The sequence below is a fragment of the Lactuca virosa genome, chromosome 8 (genome assembly GCF_052849685.1).
Source record: "Lactuca virosa cultivar CGN04683 chromosome 8, Lactuca_virosa_CGN04683_v6, whole genome shotgun sequence".
NCBI lineage: Eukaryota > Viridiplantae > Streptophyta > Magnoliopsida > Asterales > Asteraceae > Lactuca > Lactuca virosa.
This window is the reverse complement of record NC_136433.1, coordinates 391,232,002-391,251,730: the sequence shown is the minus strand read 5'-3', so window position 1 is coordinate 391,251,730 and position 19,729 is coordinate 391,232,002. Positions and strand designations below refer to the sequence as shown.

Genomic DNA, 19,729 nt, shown 5'->3' with positions numbered 1-19,729 from the left:
CCTAGATATATGGTTTATTGTTTGTTAATTGGTTATGCATTGATAATGCGCAAACGCGTCAGTAACTTGATGTTGTAAAACGTATTGTTGTGGATAGTAAATGAATATAAGTCGAAGTTTATCTGTTCCTTTTATCCTAAGAGGGTAAAAGCGATATCAGGGCCCCTCGATGATTTGATTTGACTTATGTGCCGGGCCCGGTCAGGACTGAATTGATGTGTTCAATTAAGTTCTAAGTCAAGTAAATCTAAGATCGAGAAACAAATTGCAGGACAATAAGTATGACCATGTTCCATGTAATTGTCCGCACGGTATCTAGAACAGAGGATTATACGATCCCTTATCTGAAGGACAGGATACTGATAAGATCAGAGTTTGACAGCGTCTTTGAGAGCTACGATTGCTAATCGGATTATATTTGCATATATAGTTACTAGACTTATCCAAGTGGGAGACTGTTGGATTAGTGTCTAAGGCTGTAACTATATTTGGTAAGTACTTAACCCGGTTGTGCATGGTCCTTTTGGGTTGCCTTCACCATAGCAACTTGACAGGATGATTTGTTAAGAGAGAAGAGATATTATTAATATATTATGAAAATAATATATATTTAAGGAATAATAATATTATTTGATTAATATAAGTCATATATTAATTGAGAATTAATTTGGTGACTTAAAGAGGTTAATTGAATAAAGGGCATAAACTGTCAAATGTGTGATAGTTGTATTTTGGGCTATGTATCCTTATGGATATTGGGGTGGACGAAATTTAGGGTTTGGGAACCTTAAATTCGTCCAAGCCTTGTATCTAGAAGGATCTTGGATTGCTTAGGGCCTAAGTCATTCAATTAGGGTTAAAGGAGAAACCCGAATAGCTCATAGTATAAATAGAACCCTTGGGGTGAAGAAATCGGCACTCTTGCAAGCCAAGGAACCCTAGGGCCGATTTCTATCCCTCCTCCCTCTCTCTCAAGATCATCTTCTTGCTATTTGGTGTTTGTAAGCCATTAGAGGAGTGACAATTGTGACTCTAAGCTCCAAGAAGAAGAAGTATCAAGCAAGTAATTCAAGGTATTCTTTCAGATCTGATTTCATATGATTAGATTCAATATATTACATTAGGTCTAGTATTGCAAGTCTTGGATTCAATGCATGTTCAATTAGAGAAACCTAGATCCAAGCAATTAGGGTTTGCATGTGCACATAGGAAAGTTCTTATGGCTCAAACCCATCAGTATCAAGAGGTGAATGGGGGATCTTATGCTGCTCTCGGGTGACACTCCGGAATTGAATATTCCGGATGCAATATTGTTCCAAAACTCAAGCCCCGAGGCCCCATTTTCATATCCTTGAGCCGCCTCCCTAAAAAACATAACAAATTCTGGAGTCATAGCTTACTGAGTCTCGTATAACCCCATTCTCCAGGAAAATTCAACCAAACTGCATTCACGATATTCACCCCCGAGTCTAAAAACTAAGGCTTACGGGAACGTAGGGTCTTGGACATTCTCATGGAATGCCACAGTTGCAAAAAATTCCACGCATAGTTCCTTATATACCCTCTCTTGGATACCGAATAAATTAAGCCAGCCCTTGCACGTGAACGAAAATCCATTCCCCAAAAATATCTTCGTGAGAAATGGAGACAACCGATCAAAGATTCCGACCTCCCTTAATCTTGCCCAATTAATTGTAGGGGCAAGAGAAATTTCCCTATTGTACAACCACCCTAGCCTGTTGTTGGAACGTGTCAAAATATCTCGTGGCATGGTTGTCGGGAAAACGTAGAATGGGTGCAAGCGTGGCAACCCTGTTGAAACTTCTCTTCCAGGATCCATTGCTGCAAAAATAAACATAAAACAAAACCAACAAAAACATCCCAAAAGATTAATATTAAACAGAATCCGAAACTGTAAGTGTCCAGGATTCACGACGTGAAACCATTGTTGGATAAGGTGTCTAAGTCCATAACTATTTCTGGTATATACTTGACCCGACCCGACATGGTCCATTTGGGTTGCATGGCACCATGCAATTGGATAAACTAAAATGAGAGAAATAACACTTATGGTTTATTAATATATTATAAGTTCTAATATATTAATAATATTATTTAATTAGTTTGATCAAGAATTAATTTAGAATTAATTAAGTGATCAAAAGATAACTAATTAAATATATGGGTAGATTATGTAAATCTTCCATATCTCATATAGTGGGCTAAGAGGCTCCATGGATTATCAAGTTGGGTTCCACCCATAGGATGCTCCATGGGAGTTACAAACCCATGGGTCATGGAAATGAAGAGTCATGACACATTAGGGTTTACATGGTGTAACCCTAGATGTGTCAACACTATATAAGAAACCCATTCTCCACCAAAATCGGCTACACATAAGAAACAAGAGGGCTAGGCCGATTTTAGAAGTGTGTATTCTCTCTAAAGTCATTCCAAAAGCATTTGGTGTTGTGTGAAGCATTTGAGGCATCACACTTGGGGTGCTAGGCTCACAAGGTTTCAAGGATCATAAGCAACAACAAGGTAAGTTATTCTATCTTTCATGCAAGTTAAAATTTGTTCCCCATGTATGCTAGATAGGAATATAACCTTGGAATTCAACTTTGCATGATAATTAGACAAACATAGATCCAAGGTTATTAGGGTTGCATGTACAATTAGGAAGTGTTAGAATGCTCAAAACCCATCAGTGGTATCAGAGAATGGTTCGTTTGTTGTTTTTTTTTTGTGTGCAAACAGCTTGAAAAAAAAATCGTTTTTCTATTTTCTGCTCGTATGAAAGTTTGCACATTTGTTGCTGGAAATGGACTAGAAACATTACCCTAAACTGTTTTGATGTTTTAAAGCTTGTTTTAGATGGTGTAATGTTTATGCTAATCCATTTACAATGACAATTATTAAAATTACAAGTTTTTTTTTTAAGTGTAATTTTTGATTCTTGAAAGTGTTCATATTATAAATTATAAGAAATGAAAAGTTTTGGAAGTTTACAAAACTTGCCCTCAAGTTTTAGAACATGTAAAGTCTTGATTAAAACTTTAGTTCCAACCCTTAGAATTTTAAAAGTTAAAATTCAACCCTTATACTTTATAATATTATAAGTTACTAATATATATATGTATAACGTCAAGTCGTCTTACCGCTAGTACGCCTCATTCACGAAGCTGGTCTATAAGGGGGGTATAAGGTTGTTGCCTATAAAATGGCAACTTAATGGGTGTCCACTCTCACCCACCGCTTCCTTGATCGGTGGAGGGTCGTTAGCCGAACGGGTAGGACAAGGACTTATAAATTCTCATTAAAAGTATAATGATAATACTAAAGTAACTAAACTTTATTGAATTCCCAATCTTAGTTATTTTAGGAAAATGTGAATAAGGTGCTAATCCATGAAATTACACTTTACACTTTGTTTAAGTCGTTGGTGGAGCGTGTGTGGTTAACCGGCACACTAACTTGGACTTAACAAGGTAGGTAAAGGGTGACTTAAGGTTTACCATAGCATCGGTGGAGCGTGTGTGGTTTACCGGCACATCGATTGAGTGATAAACCTTGAGGGTACCAAGTGATTTGCATGGTTACTTCACACCTCGTTTTGTGATCCTCGGTATCCCAGTCACAAAACTTGGAGGGCACACTCGAGATTGAAACATGCCTTTGAAAAGTTCATTGAATCTCAAAAGAATCTAGAAATTTCTAAGAACCAATAAAAAACCTAATATCTATATTTCGTTTTTCATGGTGGAAATTGGTGAATCGTCATTCACCTACCTTTCAAATATGTTATAGCTTGGATTACGGCATACCTCTTCTAAGTTATAATATATTGTGATTGGATTCTAGCCTTAATATTACATTTGGGTGTTTTATTAAGGAATCTCTTAATATCTAAACTAATCTTGTTCTCTTCTTTCAGATGTCTTCAAACAATGCTGTTTCTGGCTCTAATCCTAATGGCTCCTTTACCCTTATGAACTTGTGTGGGAAAGTCACTTTTGATGGATCCAACTTCAATGAATGGATCAGAAACATCAGGATGATTACCCGCTATGAGGACAAAGAATATGTCCTTGACAAGGAGCTTAAGGAGATTGATGAGACCACTGCAACTCCCCAGGAGATCGCTGACTTCCGGGCACATGAAAGGGATGCTACAAAAGTGGCATGCATCATGTTGGCCACCATGACAGCGGAACTCCAAAAGTCCTATGAGGACTTCTACCCTTTTGAAATGCACCAAGATCTAATGGAAAGATACCATCAAAGTGCACGACAAGAGAGGTATGAAATCATATGCTCTATCATAACAACCATGATGAAGGACGGGGAATCCGCCACGAGCCACATGCAGAAAATGCAAAGGTATGTGGATCGGTTGCTGAAGCTTAATGTGAACTTCCCTGAGGAGCTTGCAATAGATATCATTTTGTACTCCTTACCATCGTGCTATGATCAATTCCGCATGACATATCACATGAATAAGGAAGAGGTCACACTCAGCAAACTTCAGGGACTCCTCAAGACCGCAGAAACAGGTCTTAAGGGTAAGTCGGTTGTTAACACTCCTACTCCAAACTCCGCCCCGGTTTTGGCAATCGGGAAAGGTAGAGGGAAGAAGAGGAAGAGCTCTTCGAAGGGTACCAAGGCTAGGACCCTTGATGGCTCTTCTTCAAGTGGAACCAAGAAAGGTTTTGTCACTCCTTCTTCTGACTCTAAAGAGGCTGAATGCTTCTATTGCCATGAAAAGTCACATTGGAAGCGGAACTGCCCAAAGTACCAGCAAGATGTGAAGGATGGGAAAGTTAAACCCAACCATGCAGGTATTTACACTATCTTATCTAATAACTCACCCCATTCTAACTCTTGGGTCCTTGATACCGGTTGTGGTATTCATATTTGTTCTGATTTGCAGGGACTAAGAAGAAGTGAGAATGTGGAGCATGGAAGAATAAACTTAATCATGGGGAATAGGAAAGCTTTACCTGTCACCAAGATTGGAGTTTATACTTTATCGCTAAGTAGTGGGTTTAGTTTAGATTTGAATAAATGTTGTTATTCGCCAGAAATGGCAAGAAATATTATTTCCTTTCATGCATTGTATAAACAAGGTTTCACCTTTTCATTTGATAATGAAGTTGGTTCGGTTAATGCTTTTTTTAATAGTGTTCTTTATTTTAAAGCATTACCTTGTGATGGTGTGTATGAAACTGTATCTGTGGTTGATAACTTAGGAAATAATGTACTGTGTATTGATTCTGTTAATGATAATAACTTGGATAAAGCATCATTATGGCATTGTCGTCTTGGACATATAAGCAAGAAACGCATAGGCCAACTCCAAAAGGATGGAGTATTGGAGTCATTTGACCTAAAGTTAGATGATAGTTGCGAATGATGCTTACTTGGAAAAATGACAAAGTCACCCTTCACAGGTTCTTGTGAGAGGGGTGAAGGTTTGTTGGATCTTATACACACGGATGTGTGTGGGCCCTTCAAACATGCCACAAGGGATGCTAATCGTTATTATTTGACTTTTACTGATGATTACAGTAGATATGGATATGTCTACTTAATGAAGCATAAGTCAGAGACTTTTGAGAGGTTTAAAGAGTTTAAACAGGAAGTCGAGAATCAATTGGGCAGGAACATTAAGATGCTTCGATCCGATCGAGGTGGTGAGTATCTTAGTTCAGAGTTCCTCGACTATCTTAGGGAATGTGGGATTGTCTCACAATTGACACCTCCCAGGACACCGCAGTTGAATGGTGTAGCTGAGAGGCGTAATCGAACCTTGTTGGATATGGTTCGTTCCATGATGAGTCGAGCTTCGCTACCAATCTCATTTTGGGGGTATGCCTTAGAGACTGCCGCCCATATCCTTAATCTAGTTCCCACAAAGAAAGTTGCCAAAACTCCTCATGAGATGTGGACTGGTAAAGTACCCAAACTAGACCACATTAAGATTTGGGGTTGCGAGGCTTTCGTGAGACGCGAGACTCATGATAAGCTCGAACCTCGAAGTGAGAGGTGTATTTTCATCGGCTACCCACAGAAATCCTTTGGTTACCTCTTCTACAGACCTAGTGAGAATGTGGTCTTTGTAGCTAGGAGGGCTTTCTTTCGAGAGAGAGAGTTCATAAGCCAAGGAGACAGTGGGAGGCAAGTTGACCTTGAAGAAATTCAAGAGTCAAGTGGTGAAGGAACTTCAAACCCTAGCACTCAACTTGAGGAGGAAACTCCTGTTGAGCCAATTGACAAGTCTGTACCTCTGAGGCGTTCCACAAGGGTTAGGAATGCACCTGAGCATTACTATGGATTCCATATTACTGCGGAAGGTGATACACTTATCAGTGACGAGACACTGATAGGTCTGGATGAACCTAACAGTTTCGCGGAAGCCATGGCAGGCCCTGAGTCAGCCAAGTGGAAAGAGGCAATGGACAACGAGATACAGTCCATGTATGACAATCAAGTTTGGAACTTGGTTGAGAATGTATCAGGTCGTAAGACTATAGGGTGCAAATGGATCTTCAAGAAGAAGACCGACATGGATGGTAATGTACACACTTATAAGGCACGACTGGTTGCAAAGGGTTTCTCACAAACTCCGGGAGTTGATTATGATGAGACCTTTTCTCCAGTGGCCAAGATTAAGTCTATTAGGGTTCTGTTAGCCATAGCTGCATTTCATGACTATGAAATATGGCAAATGGATGTCAAAACCGCTTTCCTTAATGGAAAGTTGGCTGAGGATGTTTACATGAGTCAGCCAGAGGGTTTTGTCAATACAGAGTACCCTAATAAAGTGTGTAAGCTTGAGAAATCCATTTATGGGTTAAAGCAAGCACCTCGCAGATGGAATCTTTGCTTTGATGAGAAAGTCAAAGAATTTGGCTTTTCTAGGAGTGAAGATGAATCTTGTGTATATGTCAAGGCTAGTGGGAGTATAGTTAGCTTTTTGGTATTGTATGTGGATGACATACTACTCATAGGAAATGACATCCCAACTCTGCAGGAAGTTAAGTCCTGACTTGGGAAGTGTTTCTCTATGAAGGACCTAGGAGAAGCTGCCTATATTCTAGGGATAAGGATCTTGAGAGACCGGAGTAAAAGACTAATTAGACTTAGTCAGAGTACTTACTTGGATAAGGTGTTGAAGAGATTCGGCATGCAGGACTCCAAGAAAGGAGAGTTACCCATCCAGAGTAATGCCAGATTGAGTAAGACACAAAGCCCTAGTAGTGAGGCTGAGATAGCAGAAATGAGTCGAATACCTTATGCTTCGGCTGTAGGATCGATCATGTATGCTATGACGTGTACTCGACCTGATGTAGCCTTTGCTTTGAGCATGGTTAGCAGGTATTAGGGAACCCTGGCAAGGCACACTGGACTGCGGTAAAGAATATCCTCAAGTACCTACGGAGGACTAAGGACTGGGTCCTTACCCTCGGTGGGAGTGAAGACTTGAGAGTTGTAGGGTATAGTGATGCTAGCTTTCAGACTGATAGGGATAATTTCCGCTCTCAGTCAGGCTGGGTCTTTACCTTAAATGGAGGAGCAATTTCTTGGAAGAGTTCCAAGCAAGAGACAGTGGCTGATTCAACTTGCGAATCAGAGTATATAGCAGCTAGCGAGGCAGCAAAGGAGGCGATATGGATGAAGAACTTCATTGGAGACCTTGGAGTTGTACCAGCTATTAAAGAGCCAATAGAAATTTTCTGTGATAGTGAAAGTGCAGTTGCCTTAGCCAAGGAACCAAGGGATCACGGGAGATCCAGACACATCGACAGAAAATACCATTTCATCAGACATCGAATAGAAGAAGGACTCCTCGTGGCAAAGAGGGTATCATCGGATGAGAATCCAGCAGATCCCCTCACGAAGGGACTGACTCGGGTTAAGCATCTCCAGCATGCTCGGAGCATAGGGCTGAAGGATGATATTAGATTTAGTAGTTAGATAACCTTGAAATTTGTAAAGTGTAATTGACATTAGATGATGAATAAAAGGTGTTTTATTTATGAGTAAAGTGTTGCTATCTCTTGTCGATCGTTTACTATATTTCTTTTGCATGTTTTGACTTCCAGAATAATTATGTTTGGTATATCATATTATTCGAACCTCCACAGTCGGTCATATGTCGGAAGTAGGTATGAATCAAGACTGTCATGATTGGTTGCAGAGGTCTAAGTTGTTGGACATGGCTACAACACTCATGAGTGCTCATAACTTCTGAGCATTGGACTCAACCCACGCTCACTGGAATCACTTCATGGAATTTATCTCGAGTGATCATGAGACGGTAATATCATATAAGTCTTCAAACCTAGAGATATGATTTGTTACTTATGAGTTGGTTATGCATTGATTGTACGTTAACGCATTGGTAACTCGATGTTATAAAACGTGCTTTTGTGTATAATTCAATGAGTGGTAGAACAAACATATGAGTCGAAGTTTATCTGTTCCTTCTTGGATTAGAAGCTGATATCTGGGCCCCTCGATGATTTTGTTTTGACCTATGTACCGGGCCCGGTCAGAACTAAGTTGATGTGTTCAATTAAGTTCTTTGTCAAACAAATCGGAAATCGGGAAACAAACTGCTGGACAATAAGTAAGACATTGTTCCATGTATTTGTCCAGCTGATATCTAGAACAGAGGATTATATGATCACTTATCTTAAATGGCGTATCATCATCTTCTCAGTTCCGAGAGACCTTGAAAGAGCTACGATTGCCGATCGGTTCCTGAAGTATTGCAGTTATAGTTATTAGACTTATGCAAGTGGGAGACTGTTGGATAAGGTGTCTAAGTCCATAACTATTTCTAGTATGTACTTGACCCGACCCGACATGGTCCATTTGGGTTGCATGGCACCATGCAATTGGATAAACTAAAATGAGAGAAATAACACTTATGGTTTATTAATATATTATAAGTTCTAATATATTAATAATATTATTTAATTAGTTTGATCAAGAATTAATTTAGAATTAATTAAGTGATCAAAAGATAACTAATTAAATATATGGGTAGATTATGTAAATCTTCCATATCTCATATAGTGGGCTAAGAGGCTCCATGGATTATCAAGTTGGGTTCCACCCATAGGATGCTCCATGGGAGTTACAAACCCATGGGTCATGGAAATGAAGAGTCATGACACATTAGGGTTTACATGGTGTAACCCTAGATGTGTCAATACTATATAAGAAACCCATTCTCCACCAAAATCGGCTACACATAAGAAACAAGAGGGCTAGGCCGATTTTAGAAGTGTGTATTCTCTCTAAAGTCATTCCAAAAGCATTTGGTGTTGTGTGAAGCATTTGAGGCATCACACTTGGGGTGCTAGGCTCACAAGGTTTCAAGGATCATAAGCAACAACAAGGTAAGTTATTCTATCTTTCATGCAAGTTAAATTTTGTTCCCCATGTATGCTAGATAGGAATATAACCTTAGAATTCAACTTTGCATGATAATTAGACAAACATAGATCCAAGGTTATTAGGGTTGCATGTACAATTAGGAAGTGTTAGAATGCTCAAAACCCATCAACCATAAGGGTTCACGACGTGAGTTCGTAATCAGAAGTCAGAATCGGGCAGAGCAGAACTCAAATCGGGCCAACAATGTCAATAGGGTTTATTCCTAGGGCAATTTCAAACTCATTACAGGCATATGCTGCAAAAACTTCACTTATTTAGGGTATCGATTTTGATATTCAAGTGATATGCAAACCCTAACCCCTAAATCTAGTAAATAAGTAAACAATAAACAATGTAAAGAAGATTAATTTACCTAAATTGGAGGATTACGTAAGAACAAGAAGAATAAAAGGTGGAATCAGCCGAAATCATGAAGAGGGGGGACCAGAGGCAGCTTCTCACTTCGTGGGGAATAAAGAATGTGTTTTGGTTAAATGGTTTCTGTCTTTTACTGTGGTCCCGTGCGTTTCTAAATTCACGTCGTGAATTCCTAAGGAGTCACGTCGTGAGTTTGTTTTAGGCTGAACACTTGGGCCATTCAATTTAAACATTAAGTGGGCTGGACTTTTAATAGGTTAATGAATTGGGAAATATAATGGCCTAACAAAAAGGTGTCCGTAAGTCACACTAGACTCACGTCGTGAACCATAATGATTCACGTCGTGAGTTCGTCTGGATCTTCAAACTTTAAATTTTAATTAATTAAACCACCTAATTTATTACCACTTAATTCTACTGGCCCCACACTTAATATCCTATTTTGCACAAAGTTAATTAAATGATACGATCGATTACTTCAAAAACTAAAAACGCAAAAACTAAAAAGAAAGAAAGAAAATTCAAACCAAACTCGGGTTGCCTCCCGAGAAGCGCTTCTTTTTGATGGAGTCGTGAGCCAGACTCCTTGCCTCCTACGTTGAATCTTCAGATGAGTCCATCACCAGCTGGATTTTCTGCTCCTTCCATCGCCTTTTGTATGCTTGAACATGTTGAATGTACGCCTTTTTAGAATTTCCTTTTTAGCCTTTGCCTCGTCTATATCAAGCTTCCTGTTGGTCTCTTTTGTTTCTAATCTTTCTTCATTCTTCTTTAGCTTAATAGGAACCTTCTCTTCCTTCACCACTGTAATCGTTTCCTTTGAGATAACCTCGTCTTCATCACTTGACAAATCATCGTTTTCCTCACTCATCAAAGTTGTTGGTTTTGTGTAGGCAATGACTTCAACGAAAAACGGAACGGATGCTCTTGGTTTAGTGCGTTTGACTTGATGAATTGCCTTGATTTCTTCCTCCATTAGCTTCTCCAATTCTTCAAGATCATTATCTTCATCCATATTGAACACCTCACCTTTTACATATTCTCCTTGAAAACCATCTTGTATTCCAAAGGTCTCCTCATCTTTACCAACCCTCAATGTAAGCTTCGATTCACTAACATCAACTAAACCTCTAGAACTATTAAGTAGAGGGCGACCAAGAATAATTGGGACATTAACATCTTCTTTCATATCCGTAATCACAAAGTCAACTGGGAAAACAAATTTCCCAATTTTAACTAGGATGTCTTCCACAATACCCTTTGGATGAGTAACCGAACGATTAGCCATGTGGATGGTCATCTTTGTACCCTTCATTTTCTGAACATTCAGCTTTTGATAAAATGAATATGGCATCAAATTTATGCTAGCCCCAGAATCGGCTAAAGCATAAGTCTTCAAGTTGTTACCAAACTCACATGGAAGAGTGAGGCGTCCAGGATCTCCCATCTTCTTAGGTATGTCTCCCAATACCACTCTTGAACTTTGCTCACTAAGAATTACTTTAGAGTTCTTCTTTAATTGTTGACGAGTGTTCATAAGATCTTGTAGGACCTTTGCGTATTCTGGAATTTTTGAAAGTGAATCGATAAAAGGGGTATTAATAGGAATACCCTTTATTTGCTTAATAAATTCCAGATGTTCCCTTTCCAGTGGACTGAGATGTGCTCGAGACGGAAACGACAAAGGCGGTCGGTAAGCCAGAACGGAATCTGAATTTTTCTGTTCAGACTTAGCCCATGTCGTGAGCATGACGGCCTCACGACGTGAGTCTGGTAATTCAGCAACATTTTCATTTTCGAGCTTTGTCTTCTTTGGCTTTGGTCTAGATGGCTTTGGCTCCACTTTTAGGGCTTCTAAAAATTTAGAGATTGCTTCCTCTTCATTATCAATCGCCATAACATGGGATTGAGTCTTCTTTTCAGGAATTTGAGGAAATAGCTTCTTATTCACCAAAGTTGTAAGTTGGCCAAGTTGAGCTTCAAGGTTATTGATGGAGGCTTGTTGATTTCTTAGTGAGTTTTACTGGTCAATCATCATGGCTTGATGATTTTTCATCAAGGTCTGCTGTTCTTTCATCATTGTTCTTTGATCCTTCAATGCTGCATCAGTATCATCATGTCTCTTCTCTGAAGCTTCCATGAAACGAACCAACATAATCTCCAAATCAGCTTTCTTCTCAGCTGGTGGTAGCTTTTTTTGGTAAAAACCCCGGCCAGTTTGCTTGTATTTCTCCTCCTTCTGTTTCTTGTACTCATCATAAGGCAACCACTCCTTCTTTGGCTTCCTCCAATCGTCATCATACTTGTCCCCACTTGAGTAGCAAACTTGAGCCTTCTTGTTCCCATAATCATCCAAATGGCAATCCTTAGTCAAGTGTGGCCCACTACATTTCTCACATCCAACTCTTATTGCATGAATTGATTGGTCCATTTGGGTCAATCTCCGGTCCATAGTATTGAGCATCGCCATCATAGCAACCATCTCTTCAGAATGTGCACCCCCACTACCTTTTGCTCCATCTTGTCTTGGGTTGTGGTACTCACGAGAGTGTCTTGCGAATTCTTCAACTAACTCCTTGACCTCCCTTGGATTATTCTTTGTCAATGGCCCTTGAGAATCAAGGAGTTGTCTTGTCATAACATTGACCCCATCATAGAAAATAGACATCTCTTTTTGAACATTTAGATCATGTTGAAGACAATTCCTTAACAACCCCTTGTAGCGCTCCCAAGCTTCGTATAGTGACTCCCCCAGTTGTTGCTCAAAGTTGGCTATTTCCTTCTTGAGTTTAGCTATCTTGGAAGGTGGGCAAAACTGATCTAGAAATTGCTCACGCATTTGAGCCCAAGTAGTGATTGTACCAGGGGGAAGTGCTTTCAAGCAGTCTTTTGCAACTCCTTTGAAAGTGACTGGTAGCATCCTTAGTAAGATGGTATCTCTATTGACATTTGGGACATTGAAGTAATCTGCAATGTCATTGACCTCATCTAGATTCTAAAAAGCATCCTCATGATCCTTTCCCTAAAATGGTATATCCTTAAGTGCAGTGAGGATATGTCCTTTCAGCTCGAATGTGGCAGTAGCAGGAATTGCGGGTTGTACTAATCCCGGACCAACATCTTCTCGAATACGCTTCTTGTAAGCTCCCATTGACATTTCTTCAATGTTAGCCATTTCGTTGCTTGGCTTGTCTTCAGGTTCGCTCGTATATAGTCCAAACTCGTTCTCGGACTCGTATTCAGACTCGTTTGGGATAGGTATTTGATCTAAACTTGCAACCTTGCTCTTGTCCTTTGTAGATGAGCTCGATTCTCCCGTTTTCTTTGAGAACACTGACTTGAGTTCTTGTAAGGGTGTTTTCTTTGGTGTTTGATCTTCTTTCACGTTCTTATCTTTCTTTTTGTGAAGGGCAGACTCTGGATCTTCAAGAGGTGGCACCAAAGGTGTATTGGAACCTCTGGTCATGAACTCCTGCAAAACGAACAAAATAAAAACGTAAAACTGAACAAAAACTAAATAAAAATTGCTTACTGACTATCCACCACGACGTGGTAAAGACTACCACCCCGTGTTGTCACAGAAAAACAAGCAGAAAAAAAACGAAGAAAATCTAAAAACTACTGAACTCACGTCGTGAGTCTAGTACTGAAAATAAAACCTAAGCTGAAAAAGTAACTTTTTGTAGGTTTTACCCCACAAAAAGGATCGATCAACCTAAAGCAAATAAATCAACTAACAATTAAGTCGTTCCCCGGCAACGGCGCCAAAAACTTGATGCGTGCAAATAGCTACACCTAATTTTAAATTTGTAACCTAACTACCTTAACTAACTACTTGTACCTAGGCAGTATACCTAGTCAGACTATAGTATAGCTCGGGGTAAGTCGGGTGTCGATCACAGGGAATGGTGTTGACTAATTAATTTATCTACTACTAAATTAACCTAATTTTTAATAAGCTTTAAGTGGGTTTTTATCCGATTTTGCAAGATCAGACTAACTTAACTCAAATTCAATCAATAATTAAAAACACTCTTGTTTAGTTCGAATCCACTTCTTCGTTATGGTTAGCTAACAATTATGGATTATCAAGTTGGTTGTTATTGTATTAGTAATTTAAGTCTAAATTTACTAATATTCAACTAATTCATGTAAAACTATGTATGGTCACACACAATCAAACACAGAACCAATTATGATTATGAATATTCTATGTAAGATTATGCAAACACAATTATGGTCATAATTAATGTTCTCCAGCACAGCTAAATTTATTTACTTCAATTACTATCTAAGATTTTGGTTGATCCTAGCTCTAGCAATGTAATGTTCACTAAATTACTAGGTTTCAAGTTTATGTAATTTAATAATCACTAAGCTACACGGAACATGAATTCAAGCAACTAAAGAAACAAATATTAACATGTTAGGTAATAATAATCAAATACAAACTAATTACCAACTAAGCAAATCCGTTATAAATAAGCTAAACCATAAGTCAGAAGCTTCATCTAGCTAAACAAGAGTAGCTAGATTCAGCTGCTCATAGCAACAGATAACCAAACACAAATCATAATAGAAGTCATAATAAATGTACCAAACAAATGAACTATTGATGTACTTTTCTCTCCTTAGGTGATAAAAGCCTCTTCCAGAACTTCTTCTCCTCTCAAAATCGTCTCTAGGTCTGCCTTCTATCAGCCAAAAGTCTCCAAAATCGTAATGCACTAAGGTATTTATAATTTTTGATTTTGCCGAGTTCACGTCGTGAGGCGATAAGCCTCACATCGTGAATATGAGATAAACGTGTTCGACAAGGACTCTTTCATCCGGATGCATATCTTCTAGAACACTCCAACTCACGTCGTGAATCTAGACATCACACGACGTCAGTATGGCAAATTTCGTGGGTTTCTTTTCTTTTAAATCTTCAAAGTCTAAAGTTCCAAGTATTGTCAATTTTGATCCCTTTCTTCGAAAATGCTTCTACTTTGGCTGCAAATAACAATTTATCCTTATAAGTACCATAATTCTATGCAAATAACCAAAATATTAATAAAAATGTAATTAAATGTTGCCTAAAAATATGTATAAATATGGCAATATCACGGGTCAACAAGCCAAGACTATCCTGCACGAATCTGGTGATCTCCTCCTGGTCCTCTTAATTTTCCAATTCTCCTGCCGTACCCCCTCTGGCTGAGCTTCCCTGATAAAACTCACAAGTGGAGAATCCACAGATATCCTCATACACGAAGCTGGTACAGAAGATCCCGCCGACTTGCAGCTTAGGGCGACCAACACAACGTTCGCTTTACCAGGATGGTAAAGGATCTCGCAGTCATAATCCTTGACCACGTTCAGCCACCTGCCCTGTCTCATGTTCAGGTTCGGCTGATCCATAATGTGTCTCAAGCTCTTGTGGTCCGTGTAGATGGTGATGTGTTTTGAGCACTATAACAATCCTATGGTGCACATACAACCCTAATGCCTTGGATTTAAGTTTTCTCAAGTTATACATGCAATTTCATTTCATCCAAAGCATAAACCCTAACTAGCATACAATTGGAGATTTACAACATAAAATCAAGTTTGATGAATACCTCTTAGTTGTAGCTTGTAGTTCTTGGCCTTTCAAGAGCTTATTACCTCAAATGTGATACCTCTAATAAGTCACAAACACCAAAAGCAAATGGAGGAATATGAGAGAGAGGTTAGGAGGCACCAAACAGCTAGGGTTTGTAACATCCCAATTTTCAAGGCCAAAAATTTCATTTTTAATTAAGTAACTTGTAAAATAGTTTACCAAAAACATTTCCAATGTCATATCAATTTATAAAACCGAACAACGTGTCTCAAAACCATATCATCAATAGTAATAAAAATTCAGAGTACAATCCCAGAAAACTCAATGCGGAAATCAAGTGTGTGTGTAATGCGCTGCTACACCGCCGGCTCCTTCCCCTTAGACGAAGAGGTACCTGAAACCAAAACTAAAAACCGTAAGCACAAAGCTTAGTGAGTTCCCCCATCATACCCATACCAATTAATGAATAATCCTCGGTATCTTTCAACCGGTAACTGTCAGGCATAGCCGGGAGCTGGACTCCCCCTTGGTATCTTTCAACCGGTAACTGGGAACTAACCTCCCCTTCGGTATCATTCAACCGGTAACTAGGAACTAACATCCCCTTCGGTATCTTTCAACCGGTAACCGGGGACTATTTCGCCCCTACTACTGCTAACACATATTAAGCATAATAATCATATCAAATACATTAATCATAACAAGCACAGTAAGCATATCACATATCAATCCTAGATAATTATCATAAAGATAATTATCTATCCAACACTCTCACTTGTGGGCCAGCATTGTGGCCGTAGACCCACCCCTACTAGAAGGAAACTCACCTCGAAGTCGTGTAGTGTCTGCACAGATCTCGGTGTAGAAATCGACTCTCCCCGACTCCTCAATCCCTACACAACAACTTTTCTAAGTTATCAACTCATACTCGTAACCCTTACAAGGGTCACTCAATCCAAGTCAAAGTCAAAGTCAAATCCCTGGTCAAAGTCAACATCTGGTTCACTCGACTCGCCGAGTTGGCCCGCCAACTCGTCGAGTCCCCATTCCCACAAAATGCCATAATCCTGTCCCTACTCGTTGACTCTAGCAAGAGCTCGACGAGTTCGCCTTCAACAATACATCGGAGAACCTTGAACCGACTCGCCGAGTTCGTCCTTGAACTCGCCGAGTTCATCTTCATCCATAAGAAGATGTTCAGTCTATGACTCGCCGACTTCCCTTTGAACCCGCCGAGTCCGTCTTCATGTGGCTGAGACATTGCCTTGAACTTGCCAGGTCTGTTCATCTACTCGTCGAGTCAAATGATTTCCAGGTCCCTAGTGAACCTAAACAACTGGGGAAACCTTCGATCTTAACAACTGGTCCATAAACAGAAAGGGTTTGGTGGAAAATACACCCCGACTCGCCGAGTCCTAAGAACGACCCGCCGAGTCCCTCTATGTCCAAAACTATAGAGTCGATTATAACGGGTCTGAACACGTCACAACCATAGATCTGGCCTCCTAGGGTCTATTTTATACGTAAAGCTTCACACTTGATATACATGCATGGGACCTTTGGCTCAAAAAGCCATAAAAGGAGGTCTACAAGATGCATGGGTCTCTCATGGCCATAAAGTTGTCACCTTTATGCCATGAGAACCCTGCAAAGTCCAAGATCTGAAGCCATATCTCCACATTACACCCCACAACCCGAAAATGGCTTAGAAATGCCCTAAAGATACCAAAAATCCAAGCCCTAAGTTGATTAAACACATGGAAAGTCAAGATTGAAGCTTTTTACCTTAAATGAGCTGGAAATGGAACACAATCTCTGGATCTTCTAGCTTCAACTTGAACTCCCAAGCTCCTTCCTTCTTCTCAAGCTTCACAACCACCAAAAATGCACAAAAATGGCTTAAGAGCACTCAAACAAGGCTAGGGTTTCAGTTTAAGGTCTTTTGGAAGTGTGAGGGACGATGGAGGCTGATATGGGAGGAGATAAGTTGTTTAAATAGGGTGCAAACCCTAAATATTAGGGTTTTGTCTAGACAGCTCCTCGAGTCGGTCTTCTGACTCATCGAGTAAGTCACTTTTAAACCCCCGATCAACAGTCGAGTCTACTCGACAAGTTGGGGCTCCAACTCGCCGAGTCCCAGAGTAAACTTCAACATTTCTAGAATTTAAATACGTACCAGGAACCGGGTGTTAAAAATCTTCCCCACTTATTTTACACTTCGTCCTCGAAGTCTGCTGCTGAGTCCGGAAATAGCCCGGGGTAGTGCTCCCTCATCTCATCCTCCGGCACCCAGGTCCATTCTGAGCCCTTGCGGTGCTGACAATGCACCTTTACCAGCTCCACTCTCTTGTTCCTCAGATCCTTCGACTTCCTGTCAAGGATCGCCACTGGCCGCTCGAAGTAGTTCAGGCTGTCATCCACCTGAATATCCTGTAAAGGTACCACTGGCGAATCGTCCACCAGACCCTTCTGCACCTGGGAGACGTGAAAAGTGCTATGAATCTGACTGAGTTCGGCTGGCAGGTCCCGCCTATATGCCACCTTGCCCACCTGGGCTACAACCTTGAAAGGTCCAATATACCTGGGGCCCAACTTTCTCCGCTTCTTGAATCGAATGACACCCTTCCAAGGTGACACTTTCAGGAGTACCATATCCCCGACTTGGAACTCCAAGTCCGATCGACGCTTGTCGGCATAACTTTTCTGCTGACTCTGAGTAGTCTGAAGCATGCTCCGAACCTGCTGGATCCTCTCTGTAGTCTTGAGTACCACTTCGGTACTCCCCATGACCCTCTGACCAATCTCACCCCAGCATATCGGGGTCCTGCACTTCCTACCATAAAACATCTCGAAAGGAGGACAGTCAATACTCGCATGATAGTTGTTATTATAGGAGAACTCATCCAAAGGAAGGTAAGTATCCCAACTACCTCCGAAGTCTAAAACACATGCCCGCATCATGTCCTCCAGAGTTTGGATGGTCCGCTCACTCTGACCATCCGTCTGCGGGTGAAAAGCAGTGCTGAAATGCAGACGAGTACCCAACTCGTCGTGAAACTTCTTTCAGAATCTGGAAGTAAACCGCACGTATCGATCTGAAATCACTGAGACTAGCACTTCGTGCCGAGCCACCACCTCTTGTATGTACATATCATCCAACTTCTCGACCGAGATGCTCTCCTGGATCGGTATGAAATGGGCACTCTTGGTTAACCGATCCACGATGACCCAAATCGAATCCACTCCCCGTGCAGTCCTGGGAAGCTTTGTGATAAAATCCATCATAATATCTTCGCATTTCCACATGGGAATGTCCAACCGCTGCGTCTTGCCGTGCGGCCTCTGGTGCTCGGCCTTGACCTTCCTGTAGGTCAGGCATCTCTCAACAAACCAGGCTACGTCCTTCTTCATGCAGGGCCACCAATAATCAGGACGAAGATCCCTGTACATCTTCGTCGCCCTAGGATGAATAGAAAACCTGGATTTGTACGCCTCCTCCATCAATACATGGCGCACACCCCCATGATATGGGACCCACACTCTATGGTGTAGCGTCAACAATCCACAGCTGTCATAATCAAAAGAGGAAACCTAACCCACAATACGCTCACTCTTACAGTGTTCCTCCTCCATGGTTCCTGCTGGGCCTCCCAAATCCGCTCAAACAGCGGAGTGACAACCGTCATCCTCATACAGATGTCCCTGATCGGTGCTGCCTTGCGGCTAAGCGCGTCGGCCATGATATTGGCCTTCCCCGGGTGGTAGAGGATCTCGCAATCATAATTCTTTACCACATCAAGCCACCGACGCTGCCTCATATTCAGATTTGGCTGATCCATGAGATACCTCAAGCTCTTGTGGTCCGTGTAAATGGTACAACGAACCCCATAGAGGTAATGACGCCAAATCTTGAGGGCGAAAACAACAGCCCTCAGCTCCAAGTCATGCGTCGGATAGTTCGCCTCATGAGGCTTCAACTTCCTCAAAGCGTAAGCGATAACATGCCCTCTCTACATCAATACCGCGCCCAAAACCGAGATGGTCGCATCGCAATATACTACAAAATCATCCATGCCCTCTGGCAGGGCTAAGATTGGCGCCTCGCACAATCTCTATCTCAACGTCTCAAATGCGGCCTGCTGCTCAGGCCCCCAGCGAAAGACCACGACTTTCCTCATCAACCGGGTCAGGGGCACATCTATCTTGGAGAAGTCCTGAATGAATCTCCGATAATAGCCTACCAGTCCCAGAAATCTTCAAATCTCAGATGGAGACCTCAGAACCTCCCACCTCATCACGGCCTCTACCTTGGCC

General features: G+C 40.9%; 1 non-coding gene across 1 annotated transcript; it reads left to right on the top strand.

The window, feature by feature from the left end:
- Nucleotides 1–12,512: 12,512 nt before the first annotated feature.
- LOC145135292 (small nucleolar RNA R71) lies at nucleotides 12,513–12,619 on the top strand. Its single transcript, XR_013719754.1, has one exon. It is a non-coding gene; the product is annotated as a small nucleolar RNA R71 (small nucleolar RNA).
- Nucleotides 12,620–19,729: the final 7,110 nt, after the last annotated feature.